We start from the raw sequence: 26750 nt of genomic DNA on the forward strand, positions 1-26750 counted from the left end.
AAATTATTTATTTATTTACAAAAGATAGGAATGATTCAAGATGCTCAAGAATGGTGAATTGGTTATATAAATTATGGCACCTTCATCTAAAAGCATGCAGACCTATACCATTATTTTGTAGATGAAGACACTCAGGAGAAGGTAAATCTATGATGACAAATAGTTTTCATCCTATATACTAATTCCCTTGATTGGACAGTGTATCTTAGAGTCCTGAATCAAAAAGGGTCTCCCCTCTTCACTACTGCTAAGGAATGATTTTCTCTCAAAAGTCCCTTGGGAGCAAGTCCTAAGAAATATTATCAAGAAGATCTTACTTTCATACTTAAATATAAGCTATTCTCAGCTATTATCTACTATCATCCCTAGGATATGGCATTATATGGAAAGAAATGTACCTTCAAATAGCCAGAGAAGAAGTTAATGTCACTGATTATTTTCAATGTAATTGTAATGTTTTCTGGGCCCGCCAAAGTTTTCACGATTCATTAACTATAACAAGACAAAATTCTTATATAATTTCTTTCAAATTTGGTGTATAATTTTCAAAGTAATAGTTAAAAACTGTTTTTGTAAGTATTACGAAATACTCAAATAAGTGGATCTTCAACTAAATTTTATTTTATATGATAACATTTTTTAGCTCCTAATAGCAGGAAATAGATAATATACTAGCTTTCAGCATTGTCTACCTTTCATTAAATGCATAGGAAATACATCTGATTTAGAGATTCCTTTCCAGTAATATTCTGCCTTTTATGTTTTATTATACATTAAGATTGATAATATACTTTTGTTGTGATCAATTATGTTCTAAAATAATAATTATAATGAAATATAATTATAATGAAATAATTATAATGAAAACTCAACCTGGAAAAAAGTTAAAGCTTAGACTATTATGAACATATTGAAATAGTAAAATTCCACTTTCTCTATGTTTATTTTGTATGGAAGGATAACCAATAAGTCCACTTTCAACCATAATAATATGGCATGGGGACAAAAGCTATGGAGAAAGTAAATTGGAAATACAAGTTCAGGAAGAAAAAACTACCTTAGTTCATTTTTTAGATGGATATTGGTAAGTATTAAATTTTATAGTTTTGAAATTCCATTGGAAACTTTTTACAGAGTGATTTAATAGGTTTGTTTATTTTTGATGTTCAATATTTGCATCTATCTAAGTTTATGTAAAAATTATAAATGTCAACTTGAAATATACAATGAAGTGAATAATTTCAACATTTTTTTAGAGAGTATATGACAAAAATCTTTGAAAACTACTGTTCTTCAAAGCTTGTCCTGTTAAAAATGCATTACAAAAAGAATATCTTGATCAAATAAATTTGGGGATGCTTCAAATCCCTGTTTTAGAAACTTGGAATGCATATTGAACACTCTGAGAAATACTATGGTAAAGAAGCGTGTCTTTGTTTAACTCCCATCTCCCAAACTTGTCTGATCATTGAGCCTTATCTTCTCAAATACCCATCTTAATATCCCACTGGGATATTTTTGTCAGAAGAACTGCCCTGTGATATCACCCTAGCTACTGAAATTAAATAAATGTCCTGATAAAAAAATTGTTAATAAAATATTAAGTAAGAAAAGAAGAACAAAATAATATCGACACATATTACAACCATGCAAAACTGTTTACTGGTTTAACAATTTCTGTGCCAATGTAAGTAGCCTAGCATTTCCTGTTCTTTTCTTTTGTAAAGTCCCTTAAGACAAAGATAGCAAAGTGCAAGAAGAGAAAAGGAAGAGGGAGGGAGGCAGGCATTATGGCTGGTTGACTGATTTAGGAGAAAGTCCTGACCATAAAATAGGCTCTGGGCCCGAGGGTCACCCAGGCCCTGGCAGACATAGTGCATCCGACCAAACATCGGTATCTGGGGAACTGTCTCAACCTAGGAAGTTGTTTTAACCTGTAGATCCAGCTCTAGCAAATAATTATTCAGTGCAATCCAATGGACATGGCAAGCTTTAAGTTTCAGGGCCAAAAGGGTCAGTCTCAAATTTGGATGTGAACAGTTTGTGTCATTTGGATAAGCCATCACCTATTTCTGAAATTTCTCTAATAAAACACCTTGGGAAGGTCTGGAAGAGCTCCCTGGGTTTCATGATCTCATGGGTGAGTTGTGTTTCTTCTTCCCAGAGAATTCAATTCTTGCAGAAGTTGGCATTTCTGTGGCAAACTCAGCTTTTCCTATCTTAGGGACAATATCAGAGTATTCATGAAACTAAACTTCTCAGCTTCTCGGCTTTAAAAGGAAGAAGGCATCTTGAGTGAGCAATGCCAAAGGACAAATGCAATGAAAGGCCCTTTGCCACCCACAGAAGTGTGAACACATATAGCAGAAAGCCACTTGCTTCAGTCCTCCAAATAGGCCAGCCTCTTGCATGAGGACGGGCACTACTGGAATCCAGTAGGCCTAGGTCACGACAGGAAGGAAGAGAACAACCTCAGAATACCATCTTCACTCTAAGAAAATATGTTGGCAGCTTAGCTCCCCAATAAGGCTGTCACTCCTTAAATGACAAAATCTGAAATAATCTACTCTTAATTATCTGAGAGTTTATCTAATTGCAGGTTATCTATATTATGTGTATGTGTGTGTGTATATATATGGCCACGACTATCTGCTGTTCTATATGTTCTTTTTTTTTTTTTTTTTTTTTTTTTTTTTTGAGACAGAGTCTCGCTTTGTTGCCCAGGCTAGAGTGAGTGCCGTGGCGTCAGCCTAGCTCACAGCAACCTCAAACTCCTGGGCTCCAGTGATCCTTCTGCCTCAGCCTCCCGGGTAGCTGGGACTACAGGCATGCGCCACCATGCCCGGCTAATTTTTTATATATATATCAGTTGGCCAATTAATTTCTTTCTATTTATAGTAGAGACGGGGTCTCACTCTTGCTCAGGCTGGTTTCGAACTCCTGACCTTGAGCAATCCGCCCGCCTCGGCCTCCCAAGAGCTAGGATTACAGGCGTGAGCCACAGCGCCCGGCCTATATGTTCTTTTTATTATTGTTATTGAGGTGAAAGTTACATAACATACAATTAACCATTTTAAAATACACAATTCAGTGGTATTTAGTATACTCACAATGTTGTGCAACCACCAGCTCTAACTAGTTTCAAAATTTTTTCATTGCCCTATAAAACCATCTCATACTCGTTAAATAATTACTCTCCCCTTCCCCCTTTCCCCTTTGTCTGGTAATTTCTATGCTCTCTGTCTCTATGGATTTGCTTATTCTGGATTATTTTTTTTGAGGATTTTTGCATCTATATTCACAAGGAATATTGGTTTGTAGTTATCTTTGTCTGCCTTTGACCTCAATATAATTTGCGCCTCATAAAATGTGTTAGAAACTGTTCCCACTTCTATTTACTTGAAAGCATTTGAATAGGATTAGTGTTAATTCTTTTTTAAATGTTTGGTAGAATTCATCAGTGAAGCCATCTTGTCCTGAGCTTTTCTTCAGAGGTTCAGAGGTTTTTTTGTTGTTTTTTTTTTAATTTCAGCATAATATGAGGGTACAAATGTTAAGGTTACACACATTGCTCTTGCCTTCCCTCCCCCCTCGAGTTAGAGCTTAAAGCATGTCCATCCATGTTCAGAGATTTTTGATTACTGATTCAATCTCCCTTCTTGTTACAGGTTTGTTGATTTTTCTAGTCTTCTTGAGTCAGTTTCAGTAATTTGCATGTTTTCAGGTATTTGTTCATTTCATCTAGATTATCTAATTTGTTGCCGTACAATTGTTCATAGTATTCTCTTACAATCCTTTTAAGCTCTATAAGGTCAGTTGTAGTATCTCCACTTTCATTTTTGATTTTAGTTATTTGCATCTTCTCTTTTTTTCTTAGTGTAGCTAAAGGTTTATCGATTATGTTGATCTTTTCAGTGAATCAGCTTTTGGTTTAGTTGATTCTATTGTTTTTCTACTCTCTGTTTCATTACCTCTTTTTATGATCTCTGCTGCTGCTTCTCCACTTTCTTCTTTTCCTCATCTACAACACAAAAGGATCATCACAGAAAAGGCAAAAATGTGCATGTTAAATCTCCAGATGGTTTCATCTTATTTACTAACCCTAACACTAAGAAACTAAAGAAGTTACAGAGTGTTCTAGTATCCTAGAAAAAAAAAATTTGAGACTTTTAGAAGCATACTAAACCTGTTGAAACATCATGGAATCAGCAAGATGAATCATGAAATATAAATTATGATTCTAGTTTTTTTCTTGAAAGTGGTCGAATTATAAATTATTTTTCAAGATAAAAACAATAAAAGGAAGAAAAAGTCTGTCATGAAAGATTACATTACCTGGTCTGCCTTCACAACCACCTGTTAAACAGCCTTCTTGCACGCATGCATATGTTTCTGTACGTGTGTGCATGTAGTATATATGTGTATGCACGCATGCACGTGTATATGTAATGCACATGTGTACGGTGTGCACAGTACATGTCTGTACATGCACGTACATGTGTGTGCATGTATGTATATGTGTGCGCGTATGCATATGTGTATGTGTGTGTATCTGTGTGTGTATGCACACATGCATGTTCACAAGTAGTGTATGTGTGCACATGTGTGTGTACATATATATTATATGCTGCCATGCAGCTTTTATTTTGGATTGCCCTAGACCTAAGGTGTTAGTGAAGTCATCGAAGACAGGAGAGAAAAAATTTGGTCCTGTCTTGTCTGTGCCATGATTTCAGGGTACAGCATTTACAGCAGATGTCTTTGGGGTGCCAGCACAGTTCATAACCATTCTGCCCATTGCTGTGTACTGTTCCCTCCCATTCCCCATCTGCGTGTGCGGCCAAGTTTATATTATGAGTCCCCTGCTCCCCAGCAACAGCTAAGTCAACTAAGTTAGACAGCAGTCCCAAAGTGAACCAATCAGATACTTTCCTTCCAAAACTTGGATTAGTAACTAAAAAGAGCCAAAGAGCCAGACAGTTTCTTTGCGAGACTGGAATTGGAATGTGAGTGAGGTGCCCTCTAAACAGCAGAGAACCAGGGCCCCAAACACCAAGAAATGCTAGATGAAAGACGCAAAGAGGGAGAATATCATTGAGTTCTCCATGGCTTTCCATAGCCACATTTCCAGCCCGACTCTATCTTTCAACTCTATCTTTCTCTTTGGGTTCCTTGGAACACATCTGAATACTTACAATAAATTCTATTTGTCTGTTTGTTTATTTAAAGGAACTGAGACCAGTTGCTGCTTCCACCCAAATATTCCTTACTGTGCCAGCTTGGGCAAATCACTTACCTTCATGTTTCCATTGCTTTACCTCCAAAACGAGGAACTTTGGCCAGATACCTTCCTACCTCTAATTTATATTAAATGGCACCTTCCTGGAGCCTGCCTCCCAGATGAAGCTAGGCTTTGCTTGCCTTTGGCAGAGGGATTGGAAAAGACTACTGGAATCTTTTACTGTGTGAGTCAGCTCTCTAGGAGTTGACACAGAGGCAGAACCTCACTTCCTCCAGAGCATGCCAGCTACAGAGACTTACTTCATCTTTATATATACCAGGTAAGGGCTGCAGTCACCAAGAGAAATAAAAGTCTCTGGGTAGAAGAAGAATCTCTGCAAATAGAATCTGGGTAGAATATTCTTTCAGATGAGAATTTGGAGCATGACTCTATAAACATGGAAATATTCTGGTCTCTATCTCCTTCCTATACTTTTAGTCAGCCCCATACAATTATACATTACATACTGAATGGTAGACTTTCTTATATCATAAAGTATGGTTTTGTGATCATAAATCTTCTGTTTTTAATTAGATTTAATGCTCCTCAAGAGCAGAGGTCGGAATGTAAATGTGCTCTGTTTTGAATCCCTACTCTGTCCAGCCCCATTTTGCAAAAGTTAGTTATTAATAGTTTGAATTCACCACCCAAATAAATAATTGCTTAAAGATGTTCTTACTGATGTCAAGATTTGTAGGAGGGACAATGGATTGAATAACTGATTGAATGGAATAAATAAATGAATGATGACCAAAACAATATTCACTGAGTTCATGCTAATTATCAAAGTGCACCCACTCACCCCTCCCTGGTGCTTACAAACTCAGCTCTCCAGGAGCAAGGGAAGAGGCAGTGGGGGTGAGCTGTTCTTCCATGCCTACTGACAAAGGTTTGTTTATTAAATGTGTCACAGAAGAACACTTTGCACACACTGGAATAGTTAATCCAGGTCACTGAAGAAGCAGACAGGATTAAATGTGCAAGGATTTTATCAAGGGGAATGCCTCGGAGAAAGGACACTGGAAAGGTTGGAAGAAACATCCGGCCGTGATACAAGTCTGACTTGAATGAAGGAGAGAGGGAGCGGAGGTTGGGTGAAATCCTTCTGGACGGCTACGCGGTGAAAGGATGGTTCAGAAAAGCCAGAGGAGATCCATGGCCCCAGGAACAGGCCTGCCTTAATATTCCTGCCCCACTCAGGTGCTCACTGAGAGCAGCCCATGGGAGGCATGATCTTGGCACAAACCAGTGATGGATTTCAGAGTGGAGCAGCTGGGGTCCTTGATCAATTACACTCCCTGTGGTTGGCGATCTGCAAGGTATAACCATCACAGATGTTCAGATATTTGCTTCACTGAACTGACACTCATACCTGAAAGAGCCACATCCCCCCCTCTTCTCTGACCATGTCCATTCTCACTCGGACAGATAGGCTACAGATCCCAAGAGGTTAGGTGACTTTGGTCATTCAGTTTTATAGTCTGGGCAAATTTGCATAATGGCAGCCCATTAGGAGGTTTCCAGGATCCATGCTTTGTTCAATCTCAGAAAATTCAGATCACTGGACAAACAACTCATTGCCTTGATGTAGTCCAAGATTCATTCTCCAAAATATACAGGGTGCAAGAGAGAGAGAGACAGAGAGAGAGAGACAGAGAGAGACACAGAGAGAGAGAGTATGTGTATTTGTATGTGTGTATGTGAGAGGGAGACAGACAGACAGACACCTGGTCCATTAGGAATTTGAGCTAGCTAAACTTTGAATCTGAATATTTCAGCACTTATCCTCCTTTGATTAAAATGAAAAATCAGAGATAATGCAGCCCAATCCACTTAATATCAGGTCATCAATGAAAAATCTGTTTCATGGATTTTTTTCTCCAGACTGGCAATTTGGCTAAAGTACAATACAACTAGCCAAATACTTACTGACATCAAAGCATTGTCAAGGTTAGTGTTCAGTAAAAACCATTGCTTTCTGGGACCAACAAAAATAACTTTCTATCAACCAAAGCAAAAAGAAAATTATTTTAATAGATATAAACCTGCCATTTTGTGCTTCTATGAGTATCTTGGTTACACATGGCAATGCTATTTAAGCAGACCAGGATAATAATATCAATTATCTTGAATTAAAGGCTAAGAACTTGCCCCAGCTTTGGATAATGTCATTTTCTTCTACTTTTATTTTTAGAAAACCCTATTTACATTACTGGAAGAAGGAATACAATCACATTAAAATCATATTTTCTAGTAGTTCTTAGTAGATGAAGCCAGACTTGCAAATGGCTTGAGAAATAACAAGTTCAATAATATTTGCAAAAGACCTATCTTTGATTGGAAATGACTAGGATCATTCTGTTTTCAAATATGACCATCCTACACAACTATGGCAAGAAAAATAAATACTGTTCAAGGGAAAATCCATTTGGCTATTTTCCTTGGTCCTGTGAGTTCTAATCAAATTTGCTCAAACTCAAAGGACACAAGAAGACATGCATTAATTTATACATATCACTTAGATCAGCTCTGAAAATTACCTTTTGCTCAGAACTCCCATGACTCCTTTCTTAGCCTTTTCTTCTTGAATATCCCTTTATCCAGCTGTTTCTTCCAACATTTACTGATTAATATGTGCTTATCATTCTATTAGGGTCTGTGGAGGATATACAAACCAGAAAATGCATCTCTACTCTCACAAGACTTTCATCCTAGCCGGAAAAAGAAGACATATACAGAAAGAAGAATATACAGTCATGTGCAATCAGTAAAACAGAAGTTTAAGGTGCAGAGACAGGAATTTGGGCCTTGATTCTTGGGTGGCATTTGAGGTAGAGGTTGTGAAAGATGTATCAGCTGAAAAAAGGCAAAGAATATTCCAGACAATGAGAAAATGATGAGGAGAGACAGGGAGGAAGGCAGGGCCTATTTAGGGAAGACTGAGACATCAAACTGGAAAGGGAGGAGGGGCCTGTGTTTTTAATACCAGACTCGGGAGTTTAGCATATTAGATATGCAACAGGCACCACCAAAGGCTTTCAACTGGGGAGGGACATAAACAAATTTTAGGAAGACATGACCTGGTGGTGACATGTAGATTCCTGGAGGAGGCCAGAGTGAGAGGCTGGAAGCCAGGAGTGCAGTGCAGGGGTCAGAAGTGAGGGGCCACATTAGGGCTGTGGCAGCGAAATGGGGACATGGGGTCCAAAGGAAGAGCCACTAAAACTAAAGACTTGGCAGGATGGGGCCCCTCAAGCGGATGAGGATCTCATAAGATCCCATTCCCAGCCTGGGTGGTGGGAAATGGCTGTGCAACCAATGAAAAGTAGGAAAGACAGGGAGATGCTGGCATGGCCAGAGGGGCTGCAGAGGGAAAGCAAAGGTACAAAGTTTCACCTCCATGGTGAAGAGTGCGTTGAATAGTCACTTGGTAGGAATAGAGACGAGAGTTCAGGACAGAAGTTATGGGCTTGTGATTAAAATCTGGCAGTGGTAGGAGTGAGGGGAGGCTGATTCTGCGGCATGCATAGGCCCCTGGAAGCAGGTCGTGTAGACAGGAGAGGGCACTGCCGGGGAGGAGCAGGGGAGCAGAAAACAGAGCTCAGGACAGAGTTGGGGAAGTCCGTCTGCCCTTGCAAAGGCCCCGTCCTCTGATGCAGTTGGGAAAGGGGGCACGTGCAGTGTGGCAGCCCATCCTCACTGCATTCTTTCTGCCTCTCAGCACTGCCTCAGCCGCCTGCCCCACCTGTGGCCACCAGCACCTGTGGGTCCCCTGTCCTTTCCTAGCAAGATGTACCTGGGCGGGGTGGGGATGGTGCAGAGATGCCACCAGTCTTCTTTCTGGGCGGCCCCTGATTTATCTACGAAACACTCATACAAGGCTCTGGGCATGTTAAAAACTTTACTAAAGTTTTGGGAATAACTAGAGGAAATTCCAGCATAGGAAAAAAGAAAACTTAAGTCTATATGCTAAATACGATTATTTTATCCCATAGTCCTAGCAAAGAGTAAAAACATCAGCCCTTTCACAGGGCAGACTCGACTTCCCAGTCTCACTTTCGTGACTTGAGGCCCATCCTTGTTTCCCCCCCTTAAAGAAAATCCCATCCTGTATTGGTTTGCTGTGTGAATCTCCACGTCTCTGTTCCAGACCCAGTGGGTACCCAACACTGAGTCGCATCCTCACTGCACCCTAGCACGCAATCCAGAGAGCACAGTCACTACGAGGACATTTCCCAGAGTGCAGCTCACTGTCCAGAGCCACAGTGCGGTGGCTTCAAGAGAACCATCCCAGGGGCTTCCCCACATTCAGTGCCTGCTCAGGCATCTCCACAATGAGAGCTGAAGGTACTGAATTGTTCTGCAGGTGACATGAAAACACAACTTCACACAGCCCTTGCAACGACAAGCATTCGTTCTCAGGGACTGTGTAGTCCAAATACACATTAAGGAAGAGAAACATATTCCTAAAGGCAATATAACCCGAAAAAAACTTCCTGGCCTGCCACTGAAAGAGCTTTTTACATTTTTAGGCAGAAGGGTTTGTTTCCCATTTTTTCCCCATTCCCATTCTGCCCTAGGACGTGCCTCGGGCCCACATGTGAGGCTTGGCTTTCCCACAACAGAACCAACCATCCGTCTGCCCAAAGACCCTGCAGAAGCTCTGCAATTATATTTTTCTTACAAGGAATGTGAGAAAAGCAGCTTGCTAAAGTAGGAGAGGCATATGGGCAGAAAGGTAGAAGGATGGGGAAAATAGATCTACAATTTAGGCAAAGGCAAAGGGAAAGAAGAGATGTGGGGAACAGTTTCATGTGCTCCAAAGAAATCAACATGGAAGAAAATGACAAAAAAATTTTTTTTTGAATTTCCAATCGGAGGTCATTGGTGACCATCTACAAAGGCATTTCCATAGACAGGGGTGGGAGTGGAGTAGAAACCACAGGTTTTCTTTTCAGGAAAGAATATCAAAGGAAAAGATGAGAGGACGAGCCAGGAAGGTAGGAGATTTGGGGTGAGGTCATGGAGGCGAGGAATACCTGGGAATGTTTGTAAGCAGAGTGGAAAATCTATGTAAGCGGAGACTGAAGACAGACTGTCTCTAGCTGATGAAACATTGCGAGGTGGGAACTGGGAGGGACGGGAGACAGAAAGCTGAAGGCATATAAACATTTTATTTTGAGAAAGAGGGGGAAGTAGACAAAAATATATGAGGATACAAATACAAACAGTCAAACCAGAAACTCCAACAATACTGAAGCAGAGAGAAGGGCGCTGAAGACAGGATTCCTCAGTGAAGGAAAAAGCCGAATTGCGTGCAGAGACTGAAGAATCGTGGAAGCTCCAAGATTGCAGCGGAGGATGCAACAGCTCCGTGTGGGACTTGACAGGCAGAAACACAAACAGTGTAATAAAACCCACCAGACTCCCTTTTGCAATAACTTAGACCAACCCTCCCAATGTGCACAAGAAAAGCTAAACAAAATACAGGCAGCAGCTACTCCGTGGTGCTGGAAGGCAGGAGGGACTGCCCAGCCAGCTTCAGAAGACATGAATCCCGAGGAGGAAGCCTCACGGTTGGGCTCCTTTCCCCCTGGGAGCGTCTGCCAGTTCCTGCAGAGGCATCTGGGCAGTGTCTCGGACAGCTTTACGGGGTTAGGAGGGTAAATGCTTTTAATGTTTATGAAGTCTAATTCATTTTGTCTAATACTAGTGTAGCCACCACTATCTTTTGATTACGATTTGCATGGAATATCATGCAACATCATTTTCTGTCCTTTTCACTTTCAACCTATTTGTGTTGGAACTCTCCTACCTTGCTGGTGGGAATGTAAAATGGTGCAGCAACTCTGAAAAATAACTTGGTTTTTCCTCAAAAAGGTAAACATCGAATTACCATATAACCTAGCAATTCTACTTCTAGGTATGTACCCCAAAAGAATTGAGAACAGGGACTCAAGCAGATAATTGTTTCTGAATGTTCATAGCAGCATTGTCCGTCTTCCAGGGGTCCTCAAACTTTTTAAACAGGGGGCCAGTTCACTGTCCCTCAGACCGTTGGAGGGCCGTTGGAGAGCGCGGCGACATTCCACACATGCGCACTGTGGGCCCTGGACTAAGCAGAACAGGCAGGGGCAGCAAAAACACCCGGCAGGCAGGATAAATGTCCTCGGCGGGCCGCATGTGGCCCCACAGGCTGCAGTTTGAGGACCCTTGGTTAGCCAAGAGGTGGAAACAACCCAGGTGTCATCAACAGATGAACCAATGCATTAGTCAGTGTTCTCCAGAAAAACAGAACTAGTAGTGTATATATTTATATAGTATAGAGTGTATGTGTGTGTGTATAAAGATTAACTTATAATAAGATACTGACTCACTCAATTATGGAGGCTGAGAAGCCCCAAGATCTGAAGCCTGCAAACTGGAGACCCAAGACAGCTGGTGGTGTAGTTCAAAGTCCTGAGAGCTGGAGGGCCGGTACTGTAGATTCCTGTACAGTTCTGAAGGCTTGAGAATCTGGAGCACCAAAGGCAGGAGAAGATACAAGCTCCAGCTGAAGCAGTCAGGCCGAAGGAGAAGAAACCCAACCCTCCTTCATCTTTTTTGTTCTATTCAGGCCCTTGACAGACTGGGTGGGGCCCACACACGGTGGGGAGGGTGACCCACTTTACTCAGTCCATTGATTCAAACGCTAATCTCTTCTGGGTGCAGACACACCCAGGAATAATGTTTAACCAGATAGCTGGGCATGCCATGGCCCAGTCAAGGTGACACATAAAATTTAGCTGTCACAATGAATAAACAAAATGTCGTATATGCATTTTGTTCCGCCTCAAAAAGAAACGAAGTTCTGAATTATGCTACGACATAGGTGAACCTTGAAAACATTATGCTGTGATATAAGCCAGACAAAACAGGACAAATACTGTGTGATTCTACCCAGGTGAAATATCTAGAATAGGCAAATTCATAGACAGAAAGTAGATTAGAAGTTATGAGGTGCTGGGAAGAGGGGAAATGAAAAATTATTGCTTAATAAGTAGAGAGTTTCTGTTTGGGGTTAATGAAAATATAATATTTTGAGCTAGATAATGGTTATGGTGTATATGTAATTAATGATACTGAATTTGTATACTTAAAAGTGAAAAATGTACCAAAACATGGTAAATTTTATGTTATATATATTTTACTATAATAAAAAAAATTATTAACACATCTGACCACATTAACAACAGAGAAAAACCATATGGTCTTCTCAATAGATGCAGAAAAGTCATTTGATAAAATTTAAAATCAATCTATGAAAAATACTTCTAACAACCTAGAAACAGAGGGGAACTTTTTTAATCTGATGAAGAGTATTGTGCCAGTTATTGGCTTATTGCCTCTCTGCTCCAAATCCTCCTTTTCAGCACCTGCTCTGTGAAGGATTTTTCAGCCTTTTTCCCATACAAAGACTACATGGAACTTTGCAAACAGAGGTTGCTGGGGAGACATTGGTGGCGTCTCCTCCTGCTTCCAGTGTGCAGTGTTTTGCATTTGTTTTTTTCTTTTTCTTTTATTTTAAATGATACATAATAATTCCATATAATTATGGGGTACCTGTGATATTTGGATACATGCATATGATGTATAATAATCAAATTAGAATATCTATCACCTCAAACATTTACCATTTCTTTGTATTGGGGATATTTCAAATCTTATGTTCTCGCTATTTTGAAATATACAATAAATTATTGGGTTTGGGGTTTTGGTTGATTTTTTTTTTTTTTTTTTTTTTTGAGACAAGGTCTCGCTCTATCACCCAGGCTGGAGTGCAGTGGGTGGTGTAATCATAGTTCACTGTAACCTAAAACTCCTGGGCTCAAGCAATCCTCCTACCTTAGCCTCCCAGGTAGCTAGGACTACAGGCACATGCCAGCATGCCCAGCTAATTTTTTTTTTTTTTTTTGAGACAGAGTCTCACTTTGTTGCCCAGGCTAGAGTGAGTGACGTGACGTCAGCCTAGCTCACAGCAACCTCAAACTCCTGAGCTCTAGTGATCCTCTTGCCTCAGCCTCCCAAGTAGCTGAGACTACAGGCATGTGCCACCATGCCTGGCTAATTTTTTCTATATATATTTATTAGTTGACCAATTAATTTCTTTATTTATAGTAGAGACGGGGTCTCGCTCTTGCTCAGGCTGGTTTCGAACTCCTGACCTCAAGCAATCTGCCTGCCTCGGCCTCCCAGAGTGCTAGGATTACAGGTGTGAGCCACCGCGCCCAGCCCCAGCTAATTTTTTAAAAAAAATTTTTTGTAGAGATGAGGTCTCACTCTTTTGGACTTGAGGCTGGATTCTGACTCCTGACCTCAAGAGATCCTCCCACCTTGGCCTCCCAAAGTGCTGGGATTACAGGCAGGAGCGATAGCGCCTGGCCAATTATTGTTAACTATAGTCCCCTTACTGTGCTATCAAACACTAGACTTATTCCTTCCACCTAACTGTACGTTTGTACCCATTAACCAACATCTCTTCATCCCCATCCCACCCCTCCTTCCGAGCCTCTGCTAGCCATCATCCTACTCTCTACCTCTACGAGACCAACCTTTTAGGTCCCACATGTGAGTGAGGACATTTGATATTTGTCTTTCTGTGCCTGACTTATTTCACTTAACATAATGACCTCCAGTTCCATCCATGTTGCTGCAAATGACAGGGATTTGTTCTTTTTTTATGGCTGGATAATATTCCATTGTGTATGTATACTGCATTTTCTTTATCTGTTCATTCATTAATGGACACTTAGGTTGATTCTATATCTTGACTATTATGAGTAGTTCTGTAATAAACATGGGTGTGTGGATACCTCTTCCATATACTGATTTTCTTTTTTTTGGATGTATACCTGGTAGTGGGATTCCTGAATCATATGGTAGTTGTATTTGTAGTTTTTTGAGGTGCCTGTATACGGTTTTCCATGGTGGGTATACTAATTTACATTCCCACCAGCAGCGGACAAGTATTCCCTTTCTTTGGAGCCTCACCAACATCTGTTATTTTTCATCTTTTTGGATAATACCCATTTTTTACTGGAGTGAGATAATATCTTACTTTGGTTTTGATTTGCATTTCCCTGATGATTAGTGATGTTGGGCATTTCTTAATATGCCTATCAGCCATTTGTATGTCTTCTTTTGAGAAGTGTCTATTAAGGTCTTTTGCCATATTTTAATCTTTTTTTTTTTTTGCTATTGAGTTGAGTTTCTTATATATTCTGGTTATTAATCTCTTATTGAATGGGTAGTTTGCAAATATTTTCTCCCATTCTGTAAGTTGTTTCTTTAGTCTGTTGGTTGTTTCCTTCGTTATGCAGAAGTTTTTTAGCTTGATGTAATCCCATTTGTCTATTTTTTTTTCTGACTTAACAATTTTATTTTTTATTTTTTTATTTTTTTTTTTACTTTCTAGTAACAACCTCTATGGAATTAACAATTTTATTAACAGTACACTTTGCTTACTCCATTGAATGATTTTGAATTAGTATATTAATTTTGATTACAATGATTACCAGGTTTTAAGCAGAAAAAAATAAACTACAATTTTAAATGCTACAATAATAGAATGACTATTGATTTGTTATTGCATATATCTACATTGCATAGAATTTCTCTTACAGGGCACAAGGCAAATACTTTTGGAGTAACGGTTCAAGAAAATTAAATAGCCTTTAGAATATATCAAGTCAGCTATTTCATTTACAGTTCATGTTTACTTTAGCTAATTCATACCCTCCCTTTTCATTCATTCTTACAAAGTCTTGAAAGCACTTGAGTGCATTTATATAGAGTCACCTGTGGTTAATGACATGGGATATTGGGTAGGTATGTGTGCTCTGATTTGGTTTTCTTTTAAGTGAAATAGGTTTTATAATTTTAATGCCTGAGCATGTGTATTGAAAATATTATATGAACTATAGACTTTATTTTCACAGTGACTCTTTTAAGCTGAATTGGACAAGACCAGCCAGTTTAAGTTATGAGTTCCTTCAGCACTGGAAAAATACTGCTTTTATCAGGAGGCTATGAAAAAAATCATGAAGAACCAAGAATTGCATCTATGCCTTCTAAATAAAGAGATGTCTTTTTTTTTTTTAATTGGATGCAGATAGTTAATGTCATAGTATTAACCTGTTGCAGCATGGAAGATATACCTTAACATTCTTCTTTGCTTGAGGCAAGAGAGCCGGCAACAGTGTGGCTTATCTTATATTTGTGCCTTCCTTGGCTTGAGTTGAATCTCTCTCTTTCTCTGTCTCTATTTTCTTTTCCACTTTGAGATGCAGCTAAACCCACACACACAGCCTCTGTGAGTCCTAAGTCAGCAGAGTTATTAACCAGAATTTACTACCTTGGTTTTCCATTTGTCTATTTTTGCTTTTGTTGCCTGGTCTTTCAAAGTCTTACCCCCAAAAAATCTTTGCATAGACCAGTGTCCTAAAGCATTTCCCCAATGTTTTCTTCTAATAGTTTCAGGTCTTACATTTACGTCTATAGTCCATATTGATTTGATTTTTGTATATAGTGAGAGATAGGACTCTGTTTCATTTTTCTACATATGGATACCTATTTTTCCCAGAATAATTTATTGAAGAGACTGTCCTTTCCTCACTGAATGTTCTTGGCACCTTATCAAAAATCAGCTGGCTATAAGTATGTGGATTTATTTATAAATTCTCTATTCTGTTCCATTGGTCTGTTTTTATGCCAACACTATGCTGTTTTGGTTATTATAGCTTTGTAGTATATTTCGAAATCAGGCAGTGTGATGCCTTCGGCTTGTTTTTCTTGCTCAGGATTGCTTTGACTATTCAGAGTCTTCTGAGATTCCATTGAATTATTGGGGTTTTTTTCCTGTTTCTGTGAAGAATGTCATTGGTATTTTGATAGGAATTACATTCAATCTGTATATCACTTTTTGAAGTATGGTCATTTTCATAATATAAGTTCTTCCAATTGATGAACATGGGATGTCTTTCCATTTTCTTATGACTTCTTCAATTTCTTTCATCAGTGTTTCATAGTTCTTTCTATAGAGATATTTCACCTCTTTGGTTAAATTTATTCCTAGGTATTTATTTTTTGTATCTATTGTAAATGGGATTGTTTTCTTGATATCCTTTTCCACTGTTGGTATATGGAAATGCAACTGAGTTTTGCATGTTAATTTTGTATCCCACAACTTTACTGAATTTTTTTCTTTACCAATTCTAGGAGCTTTTTGGTAGAGCATTTAGGGTTTTCTATATATAAGATCATGTCATCTGTGAACAGAAACAATTTGACTTCCTCTTTTCCAGTTTGGATGCCCTTTATTTATTTCTCTTGCTTAATTTCTCTGGCTGGGACTTCCAGTATTGTGTTCAGTAAGAGTGGCAAAAATAGCCACCCTTGCCTTGTTCCAATTCTTAGAGAAAAAACTTTCAGCTTTTTCCCATTCATTATGATGTTAGCTATGAGTTTATAGTATATGGCCTTTATTATGTTGAAGTATGCTCCTTTTACACCTAGTTTGTTGAGATATTTTTTATAATAATGGGATATTGAATTTTACCAAATGCTTTATCTGTATCTATTGAGATGATCACATGTTTTTTTGTCCTTCCTTCTGTTGATGTGATGCATCATGTTTATTGATTGTGTATATGGAACCATCCTTGCATCCTCAGGTTAAATGCTACTTGATCAAGATGAATGATCTTTTTAATATGCTGCTGGATTTGATTTGCTAGTATTTGTTGAGGATTTTTGCATCTATGTTCATTAGGGATATTGGCCTATAGGTTTCTTTTTCTGTTGTGGCCTCGTCTGTTTTTGTTATCATGGTAATGCTGGTCTTGTAGAATAAGTTTGGAAGAATTTCCTCCTCTTCAATTTTCTGGAAGAGTTTAAGAAGCCTTAGTATTAGTACTTTTTAAAATGTTTGATAGAGTTTATCACTGAAGCCATTAGGTCCTAGACTTTTCTTTGATGAGAGACTTTTTATTACTGATTCAATCTTGTTACTTATAATTGGCCTGTTTAGGTTTTATATTTCTTCTTGGTTCAATCTTGCTAGATTATATGTGTCCAGGAATTTATCCATATCAGTTAGGTCTTCTAATCTATTGGTATATAGTTGTTTGTAATAGTCTCTAATGATCCTTTGTATTTCTGTAGTATCAGTCATAATATCTCCTTTTTCATTTCTGATTTTATTTATTTGGGTCATTTCTCTTTTTTCTTGGTTATTCTAGCTAATGGTTTGTCTATTTTGTTTATCTTTTCAAAAAACAACTTTTTATTTCATTGTTCTTTTGTATTTTTTAGTCTCAATTTTGTTTATTTCTTCACTAATCTTTTTTAATTTTTTTTCCTTCTGTTAATTTTGGATTTGGAATTGCTTGGATTTGCTTTCTAGTTCCTTGAGTATTATCATTAAGTTGTTTATTTGAAATCTTTCTACTTCTTTAGTATAGGTGTTTGTTGCTATAAAATTCCCTCTTAATACTGCTTTTGTTGTATCCTATAGGTTTCAATATGTTGTATTTCTATTTTCATTTGTTTCAAGAATTTTTTATTTCTATCTTCATTTTTTCATTGACTCGTTGGTTGTTGAGGAAACATGGTTTTAAATTTCCATGTATTTGTATAGTTTTGAAAATTCCTCATTATTGATTTCTAGTTATTCCATCTTGGTCAGAAAAGATATTTGATATGATTCCAATTCTTTTAAATTTCTTGAGACTTGTCTTGTGGCCTAATGTGTAATCTATCCTGAAGGACATTCTATGTGCTGAAGAGAAGAATGTGTATTCTGCAGCTGTTGGATGAAATGTTCTGTAAATGTTTATTAGGCCCATTTGGTCTAAAGTGCAATTTAAAATCAATATTTCTTTGTTGGTTTTCTGTCTAAATGATCTATCCAGTGTTGACAGTGGAGTGTTGATGTCCCCAACCATTATTGTATTGGAGTCTATCTCTCTCTTTAAATCTAATTTGCTTTATATAGCTGGGTGCTACAGTGTTCGGTGCATATATATTTATAACTATTATATCCTCTTGATGAATTGATCCTTTTTTCATTATATAATAACCTTCTTTGTTTTTGTTTTTGTTTTTTTATAGTTTTTTACTTAAAGTCTATTTTATCTGATATAATTATAGCTACTCCTGCTCACATTTGGTTTCTATCTATATGGACTATCTCTTACAACCCTTCACCTTCAGCCTATATATATGTCTTTACTGATGGAGTGATTTTCTTATAGGCAGAATATTGTTGGGTCATTTTTTAATCCATTCAGACACTCTATTTCTTTTAAGTGGGGAATTTAATCCATTTATATTTTAGGTTATTATTGATAGGTAAGAACTTACCCTTGACATTTTGTTAATTGTTTTCAGGTTATTTGGTATATCCTTTCTTCCTCTCTTATTGTTAAAGTGTTTTAATATTAAGTCAAAGAAGCCAAACACACACACACACACACACACACACACACACACACACACACACATACACACACAATATGTGCTATTTAATTCCATCTATATAAAGTTCAGAGAATGGTTAAAACTAAATTATAGTGTTTAATGGTACATGTTTAAGTGGTAAAACTGTAAAGAGAGGCAAGGAAATTATTACCAAGACTTTCATATTTGCTGAAAAAAAAATAATAATAAAAAGAATTTCAGGGTAGTGATTACTTAAGGGAAAAGGCAAAATAATAGTGATCAGGAGGGCACATGAGAAGGACTTCAAGGGTGTTGACAACATTCTAGTTTTTGACCCAGGCAGTGATCACATGGAGGCTAAGTCTGTGATAATTCATCAAGCTCTATATTTTTTCTAGATGTCTGTAATATTTCATATTTTAAAGGCCTGAAAGAACATATGATTTCCAGGCAGCATTGAGGACCCAGTAAAAGGTAGACAACATTACATTTTAGTAAATCCTGGCAACTATATTTAATGGCGGCTCTTGCAGTGTGCAGGGGCCTGGGAGTGTGCGAAGGGCAGGAGGACGTGGCAGTGATCCAGGGTGGGGATTGGTCTGTGAGCACACTGCAAGGCCGGAGCTTGGGGACTGCATGCATCTGACACTGCAGACTCAGAGGCAGACATCCAGGCAGACGTAGCAGAGTCAAATGCCCTAGGACAGAAGAGAGCCAAAGACCAAAGATCACAGGAGGGTGAAGAGTGAGTTCATAGATGTGAGAGTCTGGAACTAGTGAAAGGTATTAAACACATAAGGGGAACTTCAGTGGGCACTTGAGTAAAATGTAATGTATTGCTACTACCACAGAAACAAGGATCTTTTAGTCTGGTATTCATTCATTCAAGTACTTATTGAGCATCAGAAACTGTTCTAGGTGCAGTGGAGAAGACAAGAAAGTACAAGACACAGTTCTTCTCTTTAATTTTAACCACAATAAAACATACCCTCATGAATATTTAAATAAATCAAAGGATAAAGCCAAAACTTCAGCCCAATCTGTGAAGGGGTGAAGTCCCCTTGTCAGTGGCATTGCTCCATGGGTCTCTGCTCTTCCCCAGAGCAGTTCATTTTCACTGATCCTGTGACCATATGGTGGGCACAGTTCTATGCATTTTATATCTATTCATTCTCAAAACAACCTAGGGAGATAGGTACTATCAATACCCACACTGTCCAGGTGAGGTAACTCAGGCCCAGAGAGGTTAAGTAATTTGTTCATGGTCACACAGCTTGTAAGATCTGGGGCCAGGATTCCTGGGGATCTGGCTCCAGTGCATGTTGCCTTAATAATCCAATTGGGCCATAACCACTTGTGCTCCATCCTCTGACTGGTCCAAGCCCTTTAATCTCTCTATGGCTTTGGGTAAGCTCTTCGTGGGCTTCTTCATCCTCACACCAGCATGAAGGCTGCCTTCTCTCTGCAGCTTTCCCTGCCACCTCCTTGGGGTGTCTCCCTCCTTCCTCCATACCTTCATCTTTCCTGAGCCTCCTCTTACAGGCCCCTGGATGCCCTCAAGGAAAGAAACTTAGACTTATTTGTCCATGTATCTTCTCCAGAATCTGTGACATCCGAGATCACAGATGGCATTGAATGGTATCCAAAAGAGGATGTAACTCCCAAATAAGTGGTGTCAGTATGAAGGGTCATCAAAGGTAGAAGGAGAGGCCCTGTAATCTGGTTTCCAGAAGGGGTAGCTCTTGGCCAGACCATAAAGGATGAGCAAAATGTGCATGGCTGAAGAAGACCAGGAGGGTGGCCAAGGCAGGGAAAGGGGTTTGCACAGGCTTGGACCCTTCCTTCATTAAACCAAACCCTTCAGCACAGAGCTTCAGGGAAAGCAACCAGCGAGCAGGGGCAAGAACATCAAACTCCCAATACAGACCCAGCCCAGGAACCCTCAGAAAGCCTGAATATCACTAAATAGAAGAAACCTGGGGGAGGGGGAACATTCCAATTTAACCAGAATGAGATTTTCAAAATAGTTTTTATTGGATAATATGGTAAATAATTAACTGCAGGGCTGGAACTGCTCTGAATTAGGTCCTGTTTTAAATAAATCAATATTGTAGGGGGGATTTTACTGCAATTTCTTCACCACCAGGCTGTCTGAATTGTTGCCATGGGTCAGGTTCCAGCAGGAGATCCCAGCGGTGCCCATGGGAGGCTCACCAAGCCCAAGAGCAAGCTCCTCCCCTAGCCTCACACAGTGCTGATACGAATAGTCCCACCATGTGCAGGATCCAGCCAAGAAAGGGGGCCCTGGCCACACTAAATGGCCATATCTTCAGGTGGACATGGGTTGACTTCTATGTAGTTCCTTTTGGGGCAGGGATGGGGAGGCAGCTGGAAAACACAAGTCACTGGTTTGGGGTTGCTAATTGGATGTCTCTGCAAGACAGACTAAATGGACTAGGGGGGCCTGAGTCTACACTATCTGGATTATACACTTTGTCCTGTTTAGTCTTTGCTCATATTATCACTTTTCTTTTAGGTGATTTTCAACATAGGAATGAGCATCCTCAGTCTGAAAATGTGAAATCTGAAATGCTCTGAAATCCAAAATGCTCCAAAATCTGACACTTTTTTTAGCACCAACATGACGTCAGCTCAAAGGAAATGCTCATTGGAAGATTTTAGATTTCATATTTCTGGATTAGGGATGCTCAAGCTGTATATAAATATTATTTTCAATTGGTGGCTAAATGGGAAAAACTCTCCACTTATCCTCAGACCCACCATAACTTCCTTGGGGTGTATGAGACAAACCCCTTCCCCCTACCTCTGCTCTCTCAGCAACCCTCACTAAGAGAGAATCCAATACAGGGAGTAAGGTCAAAATCTTTCCTTTCGCTGCTACAGATTTGCCTGAGATTCTTCACAAACTAAAAAAAAAAAAAAAACTCTTTGGAGCTTTTCCATTTACAAATTATCTTACTGACCTTGATCTCATTTAAACTCATTTTGCAAATGAGAAAACCTTGTTCTGTGAGTTTTATTGATTTGCCTAAGATGGCAAAGTTACAAAGCAGTGGAGCCAGGCCCAAGTCTAGGACTGCAGTGCCCGACTCTGTCCTGGCCATTTTAAGACCCTCGCAGGCCCCAGGCCCCAATCCACTTCAGCAAACGCATTATAGCATATTTACATTTCACAGAGCATATACATTTTTGCTGTATAATTTTACTCCAATTTGGAGTCTTGTTATAACATAACATTTTTCTCTCATGATTCAAACTGTGCTATATTTTTTATGTAACCATATAAGGCTTGAGTTGAGTGGCAGCTGGCTCATTGAGATCACGTTACATTTTGCAGACTCTTAATTAAATATTTATTTCCATTTTTATGTTTTATTTTCATGTTTAAAAGCCAAAACATTTCTTTTCCAGGTCTGAAATATTGTCATGGGTCCTTGAAAGGTCACAAGGCCCAAACACTGAGCCAAGAATGCCCAATGGCAGAAAGACCCCTGTTCTGGCAGTAGCACCAATACACCTCAGGCACAGGGGTGTGATGTGAGTGATGCCTTAGAGGTTGCAATTACAGAAGGTAGGTAGAGGTGGCTGTCACTGACCCCATTGGCCAGAGCAGAAAGAGCAAGATCCAGTAAGTCTCTGGCATCCTGACAGCAATGTTCACCTTCACGGATCTTCTCTGGGACAGTTTGTTGTCTGCATTCTGAAACACGCTGGGTCCTTAGATGCTAAACCATGATAGTAATCCATGCAATTAAGTCGACATCCAGGAAAACATCAACCATACCCAGAGGAAGAGTTTTACTCTGATTGTTAGTAGATCTCTCCCTAATGCAAATCTCACAGGCTGGTATTTGGGATACAGGGATGCTGCAGTTTACACCCAGACACAAGCTGGTCCTAACTGAGCTCATCACCTAAAAACTCCAACACCAGAGAGAGCTGGGATTGGGGGGAACTCAGGCTGAGCATGAGGAAGCCCCTCCTTCTGTTGCCATGGTGACACTCAGAATCCTTCCACCAGGCCACGATTAAGGCTGTTTTTTATTGAACCTCCCACTATATGCAACACATAATATATGCAACACATTCCCGATAATTCTGCCTAAGTTGAGTTTTGGTAAAGTGTATTTTAAATGCACAGGGCAGTGAAACCTAACTATTTAAAGGTATACTGCTTCAAATCCTTTGGGGAAAAAGGAAAGAAAGAAATCTTTAATTCTCTTTGAATGTCCATATTTTTATGTTCTGTGGAGTTTTATTATATTAGGAAAGAGTATCACAGTATTTGCTAAAACATACTGCATTGGTCCTTGGAATTCAGAAAGAAAAGTGAGCTGTTGTTTATGTCATGCCACTTTTCTTCCGTAATTGAGACAAATTTGAAGATATGGAGAAACCTGGGGAGTTGGGTGAAGCTCTGCTCTCATCTATTCCTCTGGTTGCCATGGAGAATAACAGTTTTAAAGGCATCTTTGAATGAAGTCAGCCCTGAGCTAAAACCTCTCCTCTCGAGTGAGAAAGAACTCTCGGGCGGGAGGAGGAACAGTCTCTTTGCTGCTCTAAACAGCAAATAATCCAAGGAGTATACAACCCAACCCCGGGCCTATTTAGGAGAGAATTCACATAGGAGACGGAGACAGTTCTGGGGCATTGCGCCCTTCAGAACTTTCCGGGGCCTCCCTCCCACACTCAGGATCCCATTTCTGATCCTCAGAGCTACAGGCTTCTGGGAGTTGGTTCCGTATTCAAGTTCAGCATGTTTCATTTACCAAGTCGGTCCTGGAACACCCATGAGCAGGGGTTCACCCTCTGTCCACCCTTTCCCATTCCTGCAGATGACTTCCTTTTGCCCATCTGTCCAACTTCTCCCTCGCCCCTGCAAATTCCTCCTCATCTCTCATCCTTCAGGGAGCCTCCTTTGCTCTGTTTACCTTAAGGAAGGAGGAAACTAGCTATTAACAATAATATAATAAGAATAGACATTTATTATGCACCTCTGAAGCACTTTATATGGATTACCTCATTTTACCATCCAGCAACTTCAAGATAGGTCCCATTTCTACCCTACTTTACAAAAGAGGAAAATGTCTTAGGAAGCTCAAATAATTTGTTCACATGGTTGGCAAGTGGCAGAGTCGGGGTCCAGTCCAGACTGTTTAACCCTTAAGCTGCCACCCATATTGGCTCCCCATCTAATCATTCATTCATTTATCCATCCAGCATTTACTGAGTCCTCACTCTGTGCCAGACACTGTTCAGGGCATGTTGCACCAAGGCAAAAGAGTTTTCCATTTTCATTATGATTCTTTGACTCTCATAAGGGGAGGTGGGCAAGGAGTGAACAAATAAATCAGATAACTTCTCTGGCTACAGACGACATGACCTTATGTATAGAAAACCCTGAAGACTCCACCAAAAATCTGTTAGAACTAATAAGCAAATTCAGTAAAGTTAAAGGATACGAAATCAAAACACAAAAATAAGCAGTGTGTCTATATGTTAACAGTGAGCTATCTGAAAAAGAAATCAAGAAAACAATTCCATTTACAATAGCTACAAAAATAAGATACCTAGGAATAAACTTAAATGAGGAAGTAAAAGATCTCTCCACTAAAAACCATAAATCATTGATGAAAAAAATTAAAGACACAAATAAATGGGAAAGATATTCTGTATTCATGGATTCAATATTGTTAAAGTGGCCAAACTATCCAAAGTGATATGCAGACTTAATGCAATCCCTATCAAAAATACTAATGACATTCTTCATAGAAATAGAAAAAAAAATCCTAAAATTCCTATGGAACTAAAAAAGACCCCAAATAGCCAGACAATCATGAACAAAAAGAACAAAGTTGGAAGCATCAAACTACCTGACTTCAAAATATACTACAAAGCTATAGTAACCAAAATGGTACTGGCATAAAAACAGACACATAGAACAATGGAGAGAATAGAGAGCCCAGATATAAATTCAGGCACCTACAGCAAACTTCTTTTGGAAAAGGTGCCAAAAACACACATTTTGGGGAAAAAAAGTCTCTACAATAAATGGTCCTGGGAAAACTGGGTATCCACATGCAGAAAAATGAGACTAGACTCCCACCTCTCACCAAATGTAAAAGTCAACTCAAAATGGATTGAAAGCTTAAAAGTGAAAACTGAAACTATGAAACTACTAGAAGGAGACATATGCAAAACCTTTCAACATTTGGCTGGGCAAAAAATTTTAAAATAAGACCTCAAAAGCACAGGCAACACATGCAAAAATGGACAAATGGATTACATCAAACTAAAAAGCTTTTGCACAGCAGAAGAAACAATTAAAAGAGTGCAAATATTTCCTCCCATTATGTAGAGAGAAAATATTTGAAAATTTACATCTGACAAGGGGTTAATATGTAGAATATATAAAGAACTTAAGCAATTCAACAGCAACAAACAACAACAACAAAACCCAAATAACCTGATTAAAAAATGAGCAAAAGACCTTAATAGACATTTCTCCAAAGAAGACATGCAAATGGCTGATAGGTATAGGAAAAAACACTCAACGTCATCAGGGAATTGCAAACAAAAAACCACAACAAAACACAACCTCACTCCAGTTAGAATGGCTCTTACCAAAAGGACAGACAAGTGTTGGCAAGGATGTGGAGAAAAGGAAACACTTACATGCTGTTGGTAGGATTGTAAATTAGTACAACCATTACGGAAACCAGTATGGAAGTTCTTTAAAAAATTAAAAACAGAACTAACATACAATAATTTCCGAGGGTGATAGGAACTATGGAGAAAATACTTCAAACAATGGAACAGAGCAGTCATCCTCAAACTTGAGTGTGCATAGGATCACCTGGGGGGCTTGCTGAGTCACACACGGCTGGGCCCCACTTCCAGAGTCCCAGGCCCAGCGTGTCTGGGGTCAGGCCTGGGAATTTGTATTTTGAATAAACTCCCAGATGAGGCAGATGCTGCTGGCTTGGGGACCCCACTTGGAGAATCCCTGGGATAGAGACAGCTGGGGTTCGAGTAGGGAATGCGGAAAGCCCCTCTTCGGATGTGTGGCATTTGAGCTGAGACCCGAATGGTGAAAATGAATGAGCCGCTGGAAGATATGAGGAGAAAAGATTCCAAGAAGAGGAACTGAAAGTGCCAAGTCCCCAAGGGGGTAACGAGCTCCTGGCATTGGAAGGACAGAACAATTAGGCTGGGTATTGAATGAGGGAAACAAGTGAGAGAGACAGGCAAGGGCCAGCTTTGACCCAACACAGTTCGGTTCTTTCTTCTCCTGCTCCTCTGGGCTGTGTTGTTTTAACATGAAAATTGGAATATCTTTAACGAACACAGTAGTGGCAGTAGGTTGCCTTGAAAAATAAAGATCCATTGTAAGATTACTTTAAATGGGCACTTCCTCTGGCGCATTTAAAATATTTCGGTTGCCCTTCATTCTAATCCAATTTCCAATTGCAGTTTTTCGTAAAAACAATCTATTGTGTTGTACACAATGAATGTTGGTGTTGTATATCATTTAATTATGTATATATATGTTTTAATCTGGGCAATTTTCCAAATCTGAAAGTTGTTTCAAAAGATCAAAGACAATATTGGTCTCTTTTTTTTTTCCCCTCATTGTTCCACCCTAGTGATTTCCAAATATAAGTGTGTCTAGAACTGAACTCACTCAGCAGGCTCCCTGGAGGGACTTTTATTAAGGAGTAGGCCAGGTGAAACTCTGATCTTGCCAGAGCCCCACATCCACCCCGGGCTCCTGAGATGCTTGAGTGCTACGCTGGGAAAGGATGAGGTCTATCTTCCACTGGGTTCTCAGTCGAGGTGAGCCTGGTCTCTTAGCAGAATTGGTTCCTCTCTTTCTCTCAGCAAACTTGCCTGGGGCCGCCTCTGCAGCAAGGTGTTCACCATCTTCCTTTATTGATGTTCAACATCTGCGGTCCCCAATGCCCAGGCC

This window comes from Microcebus murinus, chromosome 3 (assembly GCF_040939455.1).
Source record: "Microcebus murinus isolate Inina chromosome 3, M.murinus_Inina_mat1.0, whole genome shotgun sequence".
NCBI lineage: Eukaryota > Metazoa > Chordata > Mammalia > Primates > Cheirogaleidae > Microcebus > Microcebus murinus.